The sequence below is a fragment of the Patella vulgata genome, chromosome 5 (assembly GCF_932274485.2).
Source record: "Patella vulgata chromosome 5, xgPatVulg1.2, whole genome shotgun sequence".
Classification (NCBI taxonomy): domain Eukaryota; kingdom Metazoa; phylum Mollusca; class Gastropoda; family Patellidae; genus Patella; species Patella vulgata.
The window spans coordinates 33,803,351-33,821,541 of record NC_065883.2 but is presented as its reverse complement, the minus strand read 5'-3'; the positions used below and the strand labels follow the sequence as shown (position 1 = coordinate 33,821,541).

The following is an 18,191-nucleotide window of genomic DNA, read 5'->3' as shown; positions in this document are numbered from 1 at the left end:
AAATGTGTCCACTATTCTAGTTCGATCAGGATTTTGGAGTAGGTTGTGGTCATAACTAAATTAGATTTCTCGGTAGAGTAAACAATCATCGGCGAAAAGGCGGACTTAAGACCTCACAGTGTCTGGTAATTCGTTTATGTGGCATAAAAACATTAACGGACCCAGGACTGTACCTTGTGGGGCGCTGAATTTTCAAGCATGCCACTAGAAGACCCCTTACGCCATAATTTTCTGGAGGGGTTTGTCGTGTGGAACCGTGTCAAAGGCACGAGAAAAATCTAGTATAGCAATATCCATTTGTACTTTCTTATCACGGGATTGTAGATTCCATTGTTACAAGTAGTTGTATTTAGATTCGTGAGGATATTGTATTGTTCAGTGTGCTTCAGCAGATGTCCGCAAATAATATGCTCTAGGATCTTGCATAAAACAGTTGTCAACGACACAGGTGTGTAATTCTATGTGATGTGCCTACCCCCTTCTTAAGTATTTGGCTTATATTTGCGTTTCTTCAACCTCGGGAATGTGTTTATTTTGGTATTTCAGTTTATCGTTGGGAGCTTTCCCTGTAGTCTTGCTGAAAACCGGTTCAAACTGTTGGACTAAGGTATCTGCTTTGTCTTTGGAGTCAGTGGATAGGATTCCAGTCTCCTTCAAGGGAGAAACGCCAACATTGTCCTGCCTTTTCGATTTGACATAGGTTCCATTTACATTCACCTGGAAGTTTCTGAACTTATCCCAGTTTCCGGTTTTCGTAGCTTCTTTATAGTATCTTGCTTTTTTTCTTTAGATTACCCTTCAGATTTATTTTTAGCCATGGTAGTTTGTTTTTTTCTTCTTCAACATCTTGGAGGGATGTTACACTTTTAGGGTCTTTGAATCGGGTCTTCATATAATACTTTTATTGTTCTTCAAACATATAATGTACAAAACTTAAGACTGCCAATATTAAATGCTCTGCTACAATGTCGTTTTCATTGATTATATGTAAAGAGTACAATGTACAAAATTCTAATACCGATAATGATAAAGTCAAAATGACCCTAAAGGCAAGAGTTAAATGTAAAACGTCAAATGTTAAGTGTTAAATGACAAATGTTTTGTGGCAAAATACTTTTTTTGAATATCCTTATAGTGTGCCGGTTTTCCGTATATGTTAAAAAGTCACGTGATATCCTACATTTGCATATTGAAGTTGATGCTGTGCGAAATATGCTATGTAGAAAGCGTGAAGGACAAATGGGATGTGGCAGAGCGCAAATGTAAAATGTAATGAGAGAAATGTAAAATGTAGACACGTCAAAAAAAAAAATTTCAAACAAAATATTTGTCATTTAACACTTAACATTAAACTAACATTCTCTCTATATTTTTCATTTTTCCTTGCCTGGCTCGTTTTAAAGAGATTTTGGAATCTTGTGTAGAGAGTTAGTATATTCTTTTTGATATGTTTGGTAATGATAGTATATACTATACGTTGCAAAATAACCAGTATTCTGGAAGCACATATGCCAAAACTAGAACGTCCACTTTGACCAGCCCTAGTTGATCTCATCAGATACATCATATATTAGTTATGATATGTTTTTTGAAAGGTAAGAGTCCACTGGCAAATCCAGCTGTTTTTATATACAATTCCTCCCCTAACTGTATATAAGAGCGGGTTTCTTTTGGTTTTAGCGAGGTCCTTACGATATTACCTTAGTCTGCAAGCACACAATAAGAACAAATATGTGGGAATATAGACAAACATAGGTGAGAATATAGACAAATATAGGTGAGTATGTAGATAAGTATACATAAACAGTTTTATAGACAAGAAAATGTAACGGTAAAATGTTAGATAGGTCGTTAAACACTGAGAAAATATCGACACGTATGGAATTTGTGGAAATATTACCGCCATCTTTGATTTCCGCCATTTTGGATTTTCAAATCTTAAATTTAACATGACCAATGAACTCAGCGACCCCGAAAACCCAAACATATTGTTAAGATGAGGTTTATACAGGGAAAAATATTGAAGATTTTTAATGAAATCTAAATTATCACCCTCAGTTTAACCCCTACTATCTTCAGGGGGTGTGTACAGGGGGGTTAGGGGGGTCTGAAAGAAATAAAAAAAATATGTTCATACATGGCTAGGGTAACTACAACTTTTGAAGGGCGCCCTAAATTTGAACATCAACATTTGTAAAATAACACATCGATCAAGCCCCACGCCATACCACATTTCGCACGTCATCGAAACAACGTTTTCCAGCATGACAACACCCGTGCCCACACCGCCAGAGTTACTTGGGACTTTCTACAACAGAATTAACGGTGTCAACGTTATGCACTGGCCAGCCCTCAGTCCGGAATTAAACCCTATTGGACATCTGTGGGATGAAATTTAGAGAAGACTTAATAATGTCCTACCGAGACCAAACACAGCTGGTGGATTGCGCCAGGCTAGCGTGGCTCCACTCCATGTACAGACTCTGCGCTGCTGTTATTATTGACACTCGCGGTGGATACACCAGATACTGATGTATAGACTGAACAGACTCTTAACCTTCTCGTAATGTCTTGGAATTGTGATGAAGAATTAATCACTAATGTGTCAACATATATACTGTTCACAAAAAATTGCTTTGATCCATTTAGTTAGTCGTTTTCCAGAATGATTTGATTAAAGTGCCTCTCTGATTTTGAAATCGTACTGACGTTTTTTTTTGTTTTTTTTTTTTTGGGGGGGGGGGGGGTGCTGTTAAGCATATTTAGTCTCATATGTTTTTTATAACACCCGACTAATACTATATTGGCATCAAGGTGAAGTTTATGTTCTAATCCTTTGACAGTAGACCCAGAGGTGTAGACTCTTGTGTCATCCGGGGGTTGGATGGCCGAATGGTTAGCACGTGCGCGCTGCGCTGTATCATAAGGTCTGTCATTGTCTCAACAGGCGTGGTTTCAAATCCGCGGTTGTACTGACAAGGAGTAGGGTCACCTCACTCGCCTGTCTAACCTCGTGGTTTTCTCTGGGTTCCCCGGTTTCCTCCCACCGTTAAAGACCCCTACGCGCAAGCAAATTGTTGAAGTAAAATTGAACCATGCGTTAGTCCCGAAATGACCTAGTTTGTGTCGAGTGGACGTTAAACCCCAGTTTAGGTATAAAGGAAATCATTTATAAAAATATTAAATAATATGTGTCCCAACATTGATCTTTGGGGTACACCGTGATACATAGGTGCGACGGGAGCGACGACAATATACGTCCACATGAACATTTGGGCGTATAAAAAGGTGTCTCGTTCAGATATATCTGGTACAACTGGCAGGGCTATCAACATCGTTAGGTGTGTCGGTAATAGACAGAAATCTTTAATGAAATTGTTTGGCTTGATATTGGCCCTCCGCATGACGGGCTAGCAATGATGATAATAGTTTACTGGGCAGTTTCGCGTTTGTCAGCAAAGCCTTAATGACCTGGTCTGCAAGATCAGCAGCTTTTCCTCCATATAACTGTGAATCTTCATATATGTAGACTGGAAGGCGTCCATAGGTATAGCTTACGTCTTTCCATGGACTATCAAAAGAATCAAAATAGCAAGATTAGATACATGCGATGGCACTGATTTGTCAAAGGTAGTGGAAAAGTATGGAGACAGTCCAGTTGATGGAAGCTTGGTGGTCAGTAATTCTGAATTAAAACTGCCAAGGGTTCTCTTATTTGCACGCCCATGTGTACACGGGACCTCAGTTTTTAGTCCCATCAAACAGATTATACGTTGTCGCTTGTCAGACTCCCCATCCTGCACCACTGACAAGGGGGGAACCACGCCGGAAAACCTGGGGATCGAACATGGGACTATCAGATTTGGTCCGCTGGATACCATTGATAGCACGTCATAAAAATACCCCGGAAGTTGGCAAAATTCCCCCATAGCCTTCTGACGTATGGTCGTCTTCATTCGATCCAGTTGTGCAGAAAAGTAAGACGTTAAATGCCATTGTCTCTAACGAGCAGTACTAAAATTATCTTACGCAAATGAAGTTATGACGCCATCCATGTTGAAACCCGTCATTGCCTAATTTACCCTGGTGCAAGTGGCGCAATCGTGCCGCGCTTCTACATTCATCCCCCCCCCACCACCAACCGCCCGCCCCACTCCATATTCGTACGTATTATGGATTTAATGATCGGAATATACGAGAACTTCACTTCCCGTCAATCAACATCAATTTAATCTATATAAAATAATTTCAAAAACTGTGAACGGAGAGAAACTATAAACTACGATCATCTGGTGAAATAAGAAGACATACTTTTTGTTATTATTTATTAATAGGACCAGAAATATGTACAAACAAAACTGAATTGTGTGCAATATTTACAACAGTCTTTGTGATAATATACTGTCTTGTATACATTTATTTACTATTCAATTTTCGGATTGAATGGACATCTCGCCCTGAAGTATTCATGGTATTATTCTTGTATATATACTTTAAAATAAGTTAAGATAACTTTCATTTCAAAATATGGTAAAACACCAGTCTAATGTGACAATATATATTTCAATAACATTGGATAAAGTCTTCCATCGTTTCTTCGCTTTCAAATACATTCATAAATCTTAGATACATAGACATCCTCTTTTAGACCTAAAATTAACAAATCATAAAATTGACAGATAAGAGAAACCTGTAGTTCAAAAACATATTGGTGAGCAATGGATGGCCTACTGAAACCGAGACAAGTAGGGAGCTAAAGCTGATCAGTGAGTAAAACATAGAGGTCCCGTGTTTGATCCCTTCGTTGGCCGCGAAAGTTCATCTGGATTTCCTGGCGTGCTTCCCATAATATGTCAGCGGAGCAGTACAGAAGACCCGTATGGCGTATGCCCGTCTTCATTAGCCCAGTTGGAGCCGAACAGTAAGACGTTAATCCTATTTCATTTCCTTTCCGGGATGCGAGGGAGAGAGTCCCAGCGGTCAGCGCTGAAACCTTAGATGGGTGAAGCGGCCGCCAGTACCGATCTTGATGGTCGATGTAAAAATTCTTGCTAGCGTGGTAAAGTAATAAATACACAAAACAATTAAAGTAATATTTTATATATCAAAAATCTTGAATTACCTAGATTTAATTGGTATATTGTCCTGCTTCAACCAACTTGTATATTGATCTAGTTCCACCAATTTGTATATTGGTCTACTTCCACCAACCTGTATTGGTCTACTTCTCCCAACTTGTATTAGACTAGTTCCACCAACGTGTATAATGGACTAGGCTCACCAACCTATATACTGGCTTAGTTCCATAAAATTGTACACTTTGTATATTTCTACCGACTGTATATTGGATTAGTTCTACTAACCTATTTACTGGCTAATTTCCACCAGATTGTGTATTTGGTACATTTCTACTGATTGTCTATTTGGACTAGTTCCATCGACTAGTATATTGGGCTGCTTCCACTAACGTGTATATTGGTCTATTCCACCATCTTGTACACCGGACTACTTTCACCAACTTGTATATTGGTCTACTTCCACTAACTTGTATATTGGTCTACTTCCACCAACTTGTATATTGGTCTACATCCACCAACTTGTACATTGGTCTACTTCCACCAACTTGTACATTGGTCTATTTCCACCAACTTGTATATTGGCCTACTTCTACCAACTTGTATAACGGTCTACTTCTACATCCACCAACTTGTATATTGGTCTACGTCTACCAACTTGTATATTGAACTACTTTCGCCAACCTGTATATAATTATAATAACTTGCTTATTGGTCTACTTTTACCAACTTGTCCATTGGTCTACTTCCACCAACTTGTATACTGCTTTACTTTTACCAACTTGTAGATTGGCCTAGTTCTACAAACGTGTAGGCCTATATCAGTCTATTTTCCCTAACTTGTATATTAGTTCACGTCTACCAACTTGTGTATTGGTCTACTTCTACCAACTTGTACATTGGTCTACTTCCACCAACTGGTATATTGGTCTACATCCACCAACTTGTACATTGGTCTATTTCCACCAACTTGTATATTGGTATATGTCTACTAACTTGTATATTGGTCTACTTCCACCAAACTGTATATATTGGTTTACTTCTACCAACCTGTATAATGGCCTACTTCCACCAACTTGTATATCGGTGTAAATCCACTAACTTGTATATTGGCCTGCGTCTACCAACTTGGTCGAGGCCTTTATACAAATTGGGTGGAAGTGGTAAAGCGTGGTGGTGAGCATTTTCTGCGTAGAGTCTTCGATTTGATTGGTCGAATTCTCTCTAGCAATGATAAACAACACAATGAATAGACGTTTACTAACCAGTGAACTGGATGCTTTAATTTTACAAATGTCTAATTTCAGACGAAAAATTGGGAAAAAAAACAGCTTTGAAAATTAAATTAAATGAAATACAAGAAAATATATAAAACAAATTTTAAGTTTAATAAGCGTGTCGGGAAATAAATTATAGAATCTGAAGACACCACTTTAATGGCGTTCAACTGCTTTACCATTTCATTTTTTCAACTATATTATATCGCAGAAAACTTACCTTCGCAGAAAACTTTCCCTAATCAAACCGCAGTGGAATTTTGCGACGGAAAACACCCTTTTTCCCAGGCTGAAATTATTTATAAAATAGTTTTACAAGATGAGAAATACAGTTATATATGAACTTATACCACATCATTAATATAATCCGATGTAAAATTCCCTTAAATAAGGCAAATTAAATTTATTTTTTTAACATTTTGAAAATATGATATGAAACTTTACAATAAACTAGCCTATGTCTGATGTGGTATGATAATAATAATAATGATGTTGATTTTACCTGGGCCCATGCATGCTTTATTTTGTTGTCTGGGACAAACGGTGTTGGTTGTATCGGCAACTTGCTGTCTGGCCGCAATTCAGACAGAATGCCCTCAAAATGTTGAAACTGAATAATAAATAAACTTACAGTCATTTAATGATTTATTGTTTATTTTAAATTTAATATATAAAACAGATCCCGTATATTATTATATTACTTCTAACACCGGAAATAAATAAACTAATGTGTACGTTCTGTACATCTGTTGTATCTAGTAGAATATACGATTCCTTATTATGTAATTGTAGCACGTATATTTTAAGAAATATATTTTTAGACTAAAGAAAGGAAGGACAATGCGGGAAACCCACACCAGACCACAGACACCAATATAACACAGATTGCCTATATTAATTTTGTTTTTTCTTTCATGGTAGATTTATCTAATTTTATAACAGATACAAAATGTCAGGGGTAAGAAAATAAAAGAAACAAAAATACTTTTAAATCGGTCTAAATTCAACTTCAGGGTATATTTTTAAAACAGAATTGATATCTACCTTTTCAGAAACTGGGTGGTGTTTTTGTTTCGACGGAAGTTGTTCTGATTGGGATGCAGCCATTTGTCTAGCCAAGTTATCTGTGAAAATATGGAGCAATTAAATGAAAAATTCTATATTATAAAACGGCATTAACTTATATCTACATATTGAAGTTAAAGCCCTCGTGGTGAATATTTGTTAAACAACAAATCGATTGATATTAATGATGGAAATCAATCAATTTTTGATATAGAATTCGATGGAATGATAGAAATCTGTAAATCGAATACAAAGTACTGACTTTTCACTGAAAAAGATTCTTATTATCATAATACATATGCCCCAGATCCATTAATTTATCAAAATATAAATAAGATAGTTTGTCACAGTTATTGTAAACATTCATTGTGAAGTGTTTAACAATACAATATAAACTATTTATATAAGTCCATAATACACTTACTTATTCCCTTGACATTGTTTTCAAATTCTGTTGCTATAAAACATGAAGTATATGATGAAACAAATTGTATCATGAACTTAACGAATCTAAATCAAAACACCCAACGTGTGAAGACAATTATTACAACATAAAGACAGAAATGTGAATCTAAAGCCTGCACGAGACACCAGATTATTTCAGAGACAAGTAGAGTCACTATTTATTGTATATATAACACACCCACCCACTAGTCCATAATATACAGTTACAAGTAAATTGAATTATATACAAAATATAGTAAGATATATGTATAGTTTAAAAAAGAGAACATACTAAGATCTGCCACCTCCCGTTCCAGAACAGCCATCCTCTCAATCCTCTCAACCGTCCTACCAGCCAGCTTCTTTCCATCTGAAAAGAAGATGAGATCATAGTATCTAAAGAGAAAATCCCTGATTGACATACTCTTGGTCTTATTAACGTAATGCTATATGCAGGTATCGGAAACTCTCGGATGTTTTTTTTTTACAATGCATGGATTACATGATAATTAGTTTCATGAACTAATAAATTCTAAAAATTAAATAATTATAATATTAAATTTGATCTTACTCTCCCAGAATATAACACCCTCGTGTTGTTTTTTCGGGGTCTTTCTTGGCTCCACTACGGGTGCTTCTTTTACGGTGATTAAAGCACTAAATTTCAAAAGCGAAAGATATACTATTTTGAGTTAAAAACTGTTGTTATAATATAATTAAAGATGCATTATGAAAGATATATACTATTTTGAGTTAAAAACTGTTGTTATTATATAATTAAAGATGTATTATGAAAGATATATACTATTTTGAGTTAACTGAGCCCATAAAAATACTTTTACAATGGACTGGTCTGTATACAAATACTTTATTTATCTAAGACTAACAGAGGTAATGATAGCGATGTGAAATCAATAGAAACCAATGTAACCCGACAATTGGTTTATTTCATTAATGTTTGGAGTACAGTGGGTTTTATGTCATAAAATTATTTTTGGTTGTATATGCTCTCTGTTTATAACGTTTATTCTGGCCTGTTGGGGCTTTAAAAAAGCAAAAGTAATTGGTATACATTTCTTTTAAGTACAGACATAAATATACATAAAGAGAATAGAAAGTATTGTCGATTTAAAACTTATTTCACTAGGTGGGCGTGAATCATCATTTGAAAAAAATATTCATTACAGTATAAAACATATAGACACATCTGTTTAGTTTCGTGAATGTAACTTACGGGTGAATATACACGTCAGGATCATCCACACCATTTTCTGACACCGGTGAAGCCCATGAAGCCGCTGACGCCTCGGCCACCAAACCGGCTTTACTAAATATAAAACAACACATAACTATATAATGGTTTCCCGATTAAATATAATGACTTTATGAATAAGTATAATGCTTACTTTGATAAATAATGTATTATTCTTAGGATTACATAAGATAGACGCTCTGATGATTATATAGATAAACAACATGAAAGTCGAATAATTACATGGATAAATCATACATACACAATTACACACAACAAATAAATCAAACATATATATAGAGAGAGATAATTAATACATACTTTAACTTAACTAAATACTAATTAGCCTAATAAATATACAGCCACAAATGTTGGTGATTATACAGATACATGTAAATAACTTACTGTGTCTTAATGTCATCTGCCCCATGTTCTGAAATGACAGGCGATACCACAGGTGCCTCATCCACAAAATCCATTTTACTAAATATAAAAAGGGGTAAGTGTAATTGAATGAAATGGGGTTTAACGTCTTACTGTTCTGGTGCGACTGTGCTAATGAAGACGGATAAGTGTAATGATTACACAATGTAAACATAATGATTAACATAATGTTAACATAATGGTTAACATAACGTAAACATATTTATAATGTAAATATGATGATTACATAACGCAAATATAATGTAAGTATAAACATTACATAATACAAATATAATGATTACATAATGTAAATAATCATATACATAAATGAGTAAACAGGTAAATAATGAATAAATTCAATGATTACATAATTAATTACAGATTCATTTTGTTTTATGTGCGTGATTGTGGGTCTTTTAATCGGCCTGTTAGAATAATATTATCTGAGCCTGGGATAGAAACGTAAAAATATTCACAATTTAAACCATGCCAAAAAACTGTAATAATAACTATAAAAATCTTACGGATTGCTGTTTTTAACGACATTTTCTTCTTTTGGTGACGAGTTTTCCTCTAAAAACGAAAATATCCAATATAATAACTACGTATAAAGTCCAAATATAATCTTTATTTATTAGGTATCTGTTGTGCAGGACCTGTACGTTCTACCCTTTCTAAAACACCAATATTAACTGTTGATCAGTGTGGTATCTACTATTAATATACAGATACCATATTAACAACATACAGATAGTGAAATGTTTTACAAGCTTACCTTTAATTTCAATTGGCTGAACTGAAGCCACTGGGTTATTTTCTACAAAATACAAAAAGAATATGAAGAGAGTAATTTAAAGGGACAACATACCTAAAGGGATAACATACATAAAGGAACAACACGTATAATGTTTAAGACCATACATAACCAAACGTAGGCTTACTCATACTGAAAACGCGTAGTCGAAAACATATTCAGATTGGTTAATCCAAAATGAAGTAATGGTCATTTAAATTTAAAGTTTATAATGATTTCATGTCGCTATCTGATGTGACGGAGAGTTTACAGAATATGATCATATTACTGACCTGAAATACTTGGACGTTCACTGCATGTGCAATGTGGCTGCGATCAGCGTTAGAGAGATTTTGAAGCATAACTAGGTCTAATTGTGTATGTAACATAGGGTCCCGATTTTAATATTTAATGATATCTATGTTACCATTTCATCCAGAAGACTACGCGACTTGCAACATAATATATTTTTTATGATTTGTTTTCAGTCAATTGGTACAATGAACAATACAATTACCTGTAGAGGGTCGTGATGGTTCAGCTGATCTGACATTGATTACGTGACCCCTACCAGTTCTATAGAAAAACTAAAATAAAAAAATACATCTTCTTTCCTTTAGCAACTTGGGCATTGAACGGCGAATTTGGTGTAAATTGTGTACATAATTAAATAATGTAATTCCAGAAAGGTTGCCACTTTAATCTGATAATCTGGTAATTTATCATTCTCGTAAAGATAATAAGTAAATTTACCAATCGCCTAATCCTACTTACCAATCGCCTAATCCTTTCCCGTATTGTAATGGGAGCTGGTGTCTCCTCCCTGGTCACGGGCCTACTGCCATAGCTTTCTTCTTCGTCATGGTCGTCTGTCGTTTGCGGTTTAAGACAGCATGAAGAAAATATGCCACAGCACTGTTGGTAAAAGAAATATTTTTAATTGAAAAATCTAATGTATCTCCATGTTCGGAAATTTAAAAACCGCCACGATATCAAAAATAAGATGCAAAATGTTAAAGATATGAAACTAAGCTGCTTTGTGTGGGAAGATGAAGATGGTACGATTTTATACACCTTGGCCTTGCCAAATTTTAAAGTGACAGTTTATAATAGTTCTAAAATAGACAATGAAAGAAGAATATATTGAAAATGTCAGTCAAATTACTTTATTCTGAGCGGAGTTATGGGCGTTAGCAGATGTATATTGTCTATTACGGTCTGGACAATCTATAGAGTGTTGATTATGTGAATGTTCACCAATCACTCTTCGTCGCCGCAATCCACCCACATAATATGTGGTATTAAATTAACCAGCTTGGCCCCGCGAATGTTTTAGCCATGATTCGGTTCAGTTTGGGCCCCGGGCGAAATCGGGTATCTATAGTATCTTAATAATAAACTTTGAACAAGCAATTATATCACCAGGTCGTGATAATTTTATTTTAACAATTCGTATAATACACTTACAATGGTGGTGCCATTACTTCCACGTGCTTTACCATTTCTGCCTCTTGCCATAATTAATGATAGATGTACTGAAATTAAGAATCATTAAAATTAATATACGATCCATTGTATATTTTATACACGTTGGATATCGTTTATACAGTGTTAGGTTGAGTAATAGCTGCAAGAGTAGGGCAATACCATTTGCTCACCTGGCTTGGCAAAAGTAACTACAGACTTTAAGAATTTATTACTCCCAACTTGTGGCACACGAAATCTTTATAAATAGGTAATCGCGCGGCTACATTTTATTTGTTACGGTTTGAGTGTTTTTTTTTAAGTATTTTTTTTATCTTTTTTGTTTGTTTTTGTTGAGACAATAATAATTAATCCTTGGATAGACCAAATATGCCTTTAATAGTAGGTCTATAATAATAAATTGATATAGAGATCCAAAACTATAGATAAATTATAGATAAATTGATATAGATAGATAATTATAGCTGTTGTTGTTTTAAAAACAACATAATGTATTTTACATAATTATTTTAATTTAGAGGTAAGATATAAGCTTACTGAAGCGATATACAATATTTAAATTTATATTATCACATCTGATAAATATTGTTCCCGAATTAAGAGAAAGAAAAAAAGACTGTCCCAAAAACAAGACTAATAACTCAATTCAGCATAAACCAATACCTAAATTTTATATTAAGAAATCTATTCCAGAAGTTCTGTTTTTATTAATAGCAGACGCAATTTCATATCATAAATAATTACATGTTTGCGAAAATAATGCGCAGTATACGCCGGTAGTGTACTTCCACCCGCGAATATATTTGTTTTTCTTTCCAGACTTTATATAGTAAATAATAGTAATTATAATTCTACTTACAACTGTGTCATCTATTTCTACAAATACTTACTTAGTTGTAGTATAATATATTACTTGGTCTAGTAAATACTAGTAAATGCGTGTTATTTTAATAGCATGCAATGACTGCTTTCGCCTTTAAAGATAACGTCGCTATGATTAACGAGTAACGTCACAATGGACAATATCCCGTCAATTCGGGATATTTCGGCTATTTACGGAATCATTCTGAACGAGACATTTTGTAGGTAACCTTTAGTTGATTCTACTTGAAATATAAAATAAATTGAAAATATGATTACAAAAATAATCGATACATTGGCTTTGATCATCGCGGAATGAAATATTATACTGTTATTAGTGCAAACTCCGCTCATGCTATAGTTACTAAATTATCCGGACGTTATAGTTTTATAATATAGCCTACCTACAATACAAACTAACAAGTCACATCCTAGATTTTTTTAAATTCAAGTACGTTCTAGTTATTTCCCCATTATTTTCTACATGTAAAGCTCAAAGTTCGTCAATGATTTGCTAAGGCGGCGGAACGAATATTCACTTTAACAACTTCCACCTCTTCCATCCCCAGAAAAAAAAGTAAAATAGTTTCATGCTTATTTAAATAAATAAAAAAAAAGATTAATGTGTATGGTTTTCGTACTTTTGGTCATGAGGTGACAATTAAAATTAGTCTTTCAGATCTGTTCTTATTATTCTTGTAGTAATCGGTTGATACAGAAATAATACTTATTGATCATATTTATTTATTTCTGGAAAATTTACATTTTTTTTTTCAATATTTAAAATATCATGCAATATCAACACAAATTAAACAATTACCAGAGAGAATTTCTTATTTAGTGTTTGGTATGTTCAGTTCATACCTCACAAATCAATATCGTTACATATTGTTCCTCAAACGTACAAATCTAAAACACATAACTGCACATTTAGTCTTTTTGTCAGCTGTCCTTGGATTAATGTAACATCTTTTTTCTTAAGAGTTGGTTGTTCTTTATTTCTGTTGGGCATGAAAGAAATACCATATCCAATAGCAGCGAGACCAGTGCCCGATTTTAACCACAGGCTTGATAAGCTGAGAAATAGAGCATCAAAATCCGGCTCTGAGTGAGATAACTTCTCTGTAACGCTCTTGAATTTATCAATCTGTTTTTAACGTACCAGTTGATTCAAATAATATACATGTATGCTTTAACGCCTGCAACATCCAATTAATAAAAGACCATCCTTGGCTAGCCCAGGGGCGCCGGAACCCGGGTACCAGGGTATACAAATAGTACCCTGCCCCTTTTCGGGGTATACATGTATATATACCCATGCTCTCATGATGAAAGTTTTCAACCTTTTTACTAGTCTATTCATTTTTGAATAATCAGGCTTTTATCTCTTTCATTATCATGTATTTCAAAGGGTTTTATGTTGGAATTTGGAATGCTAGAGGCGCTCTAAACAGCGTTCTCGGAATTGACAAATTTCAAAATTTTCTAGAACCGGGGGGAGAGATCTTGGGCTAGCTGTATCTTTCTTTTACAAGAATAATTGCCAATTAATTCATCCACATTATCCACACTATGCCTAGTTTGGTTATAAAATAACACTACTTCAGGTTTACGTGATGAATTGTCATATTCGTGTAGGCAGTGATGAATCTGTTCAAACTGAGTCAATTGTTTAATCGACTAATTGATAATAAACTAATCAATTATATAGAGGTATATCAGACTGTGAAACGCATAATTTAATCTAAAACATTCTCAGACACACTTAGTATTTACAATGTTCGGGTGACATAGTAATTGTAAAATTTAACATTTAACTTTATTTTCCCTTTACATGCTCGGAAAGGCAAAAATCTACCGCTTGAGATACTAAGTCGAGCGCTTGAGATACTAAGTCGAGCGCTCGAGATAATCCAGGCGAGCATGTCTCAACCGATGTTTTAAGGTGTATAATTTTGTGCATTATTTAATGATAAACTTGCAGAATAAAGATATTTATTAGTTCGTTTTTACAGCCCATCCAAATCTGCAGTGACGGAGCGGATACTACCCCCCCCCCCCCCCCTGCTCAGGTATGATCCAAGGATATTTCTTTCATATGTTGAAACTGGTCCCCCCCCCCACCACCACCACCAACCGCCCCGCGCCCCGCCCCGCCCCACATTCGTACGTATTATGGATTTAATGAAATGAAAAGACCGCCATATACGGGAACTACCCGACAATCAACATCAATTTAATCTTTATAAAATAATTTTAAACACCGTGAACGGAGAGAAACTCTCTACTATGATCATCTAGTGAAATAAGAAGACATACTTTTTGTTATTATTTATTAATAGGACCAGATACATGTACAAACAAAACAGAATTGTGTGCAATATTTACAATATTCTTTGTGATAATATACTGTCTAGTATACAATTATTTACTATTCAATTTTCGGATTGAAGTGTTCATGGTATTATTCTTGATTATATACTTTATAAAATAATTTAAGATAACTTTCATTTCAAAATATGGTAAAACAATTTGTATATTGGTCTACTTCTACCAACTTGTATATTGGTCTACTTCTACCAACTTGTCTATTATTGGTCTACATCCACCAACTTGTATATTGGTCTACATCCACCAACTTGTATATTGGTTCACCAACTTGTATATTGGTCTACATCCACCAACTTGTATATTGGTCTACATCCACCAACTTGTATATTAGTTCACGTCTACCAACTTGTGTATTGGTCTATTTCTACCAACTTGTATATTAGTCTACTTCCACCAACCTGTATATATTGGTCTACTTCCACCAACTTGTATATTGGTCTACATCCACCAACTTGTATATCGGTCTACATCCACCAACTAATAAATTGGTCTGCGTCCACCAGCTTGGATACTGGTCTGGTTCTACAAACCTGTATATTGACTGTCTGTCTGATGAAAGTCCGATAATAGGATAAGCAGAGTAAGAATTTACGCCATTTTATTGGTCGAGAATTTTATACAGATTGGGTGGAAGTTGTGAAACGTGGTGGTGAGCATTTTCTGCGTAGAGTCTTCGATTTGATTGGTCAAATTCCCTCTAGCAATGATAAACAACACAATGAATAGACGTTTACTATTACCAGTGAACTGGATGCTTTAATATTACAAATGTTTAATTTCTGACGAAAAATTGGAAAAAAACATTTTGTTAAACTAATAGTCATTAAAATGAAATACAAGAAAATATATAACACAAATTTTAAGTTTAATAAGCGTTCCGAGAAATAAATTATAAAATCTGAAGACACCATTTTAATGGGGGGCAAATGCTTTACCACTTAATTTGTTCAACTATATTATATCGCAGAAAACTTACCTTCGCAGAAAACTATAGCTAATCAAACCGCAGTGGAATTTTGCGACGAAAAACTCCCTTTTTCCCAGGCTGAAATTATTTATAAAATAGTTTTACAAGATAAGAAATACAGTTATCAATGGCGGCCAAAATTTGAACTTATACCACATCATTAATATAATCCGATGTATGTAGTGTAAAATTCCCTTAATTTTGTAAATATGATATCAAATTTTACAATAAACTAGCCTATGTCTGATATGATAATAATAATAATGATGTTGATTTTACCTGGGCCCATGCATGCTTTATTTTGTTGCCTGGGACAAATGGTGTTGGTTGTATCGGCACCTTGCTGTCTGGCCGCAATTCAGACAGAATGCCCTCAAAATGTTGATCCTGAATAATAAATAAACTTACAGTCATTTATTGTTTATTTTAAATTTAATATATAAAACAGATCCTGTATATTATTATATTACTTCTAACACCGGAAATAAATAAACTAATGTGTATGTTCTGTACATCTGTTGTATCTAGTTGAATATACGATTCCTTATTATGTAATTGTAGCACGTATATTTTAAGAAATATATTTTTAGACTAAAGAAAGGAAGGACAATGTGGGAAATCCACACCAGACCACAGACACAAATATAACACAGATTGCCCATATTAATTTGTTTTTTCTTTCATGGTAGATTTATCTAATTTTATATAACAGATACAAAATGCCAGGGGTAAGAAAATAAAAGAAACAAAAATACTTTTAAATCGGTCTAAATTCAACTTCAGGGTATAATTTAAAAACAGAATTGATATCTACCTTTTCAGAAACTGAGTGGTGTTTTTGTTTGGACGGAAGTTGTTCTGGTTGGAATGCAGCCATTTGTCTAGCCAAGTAATCTGTGAAAATATGGAGCAATTAAATGAAAAATTCTATATTATAAAACGGCATTAACTTATATCTACATGTTGTAGTTAAAGCCCTCGTGGTGAATATTTGTTAAACAACAATTCGATTGATATTAATGGTGGAAATCAATCAATTTTTTATATAGAAAAGTACTGACTTTTCACTGAAAAAGATTCTTATTATCATAATACATATGCCCCAGATCCATTAATTTATCAAAATATAAATAAGATAGTTTGTCACAGTTATTGTAAACATTCATTGTGAAGTATTTAACAATACAATATAAACTATTTATATAAGTCCATAATACACTTACTTATTTCCTTGACATTGTTTTCAAATTCTGTTGCTATAAAACATGAAGTATATAATGAAACAAATTGTATCATGAACTTAACGAATCTAAATCAAAACACCCAACGTGTGAAGACAATTATTACAACATAAAGACAGAAATATGAATCTAAAGCCTGCACGGGACACCAGATAATTTCAGAGACAAGTAGAGTCACTATTTATTGTATATATATAACACACCCACCCACTTGTCCATAATATACAGTTACAAGTAAATTGAGTGATATACAAAATATAGTAAGGTATATGTATAGTTTAAAAAAGAGAACATACTAAGATCTGCCACCTCCCGTTCCAGAACAGCAATCCTCTCAATCCTCTCAACCGTCCTACCAGCCAGCTTCTTTCCATCTGAAAAGAAGATGACATCATAGTATCTAAAGAGAAAATCCCTGATTTAATGCTATATGCAGGTATCTGAAACTCTCGGATGTATTTTTTTTACAATGCATGTATTACATGATAATTAGTTTCATGAACTAATAAATTCTAAAAACGAAATAATTAAAATATTAAATTTGGTCTTACCCTCCCAGAATATAACACCCTCGTGCTGTTTTTTCGGGGTCTTTCTTGGCTCCACTACGGGTGCTTCTTTTACGGTGATTAAAGCACTAAATTTCAAAAGCGAAAGATATACTATTTTGAGTTAAAAACTGTTGTTATTATGTAATTAAAGATGCATTATGAAAGATATATACTATTTTGAGTTAATTAAACCCATAAAAATACTTTTACAATGGACTGGTCTGTATACAAATACTTTATTTATCTAAGACTAACAGAGGTAAAGATAGCGATGTGTGAAATCAATAGAAACCAATGTAACCCGACAATTGGTTGATTTTATTGATGTTTGGAGTACAGTGGGTTTTATGTCATAAAATTATTTTT

General features: G+C 34.1%; 1 long non-coding RNA gene across 1 annotated transcript; it reads right to left on the bottom strand.

Annotated features, from left to right (window-relative positions):
* Window positions 1–15,267: 15,267 nt before the first annotated feature.
* On the bottom strand, window positions 15,268–17,644 carry LOC126822524 (uncharacterized). The gene is made up of 6 exons (XR_007680855.2): window positions 17,571–17,644; window positions 17,257–17,289; window positions 16,848–16,927; window positions 16,313–16,420; window positions 16,043–16,111; window positions 15,268–15,763 (listed from the first exon to the last, which is right to left on the bottom strand). It is a non-coding gene; the product is annotated as an uncharacterized LOC126822524 (long non-coding RNA).
* Between the last annotated feature and the right edge of the window lie 547 nt (window positions 17,645–18,191).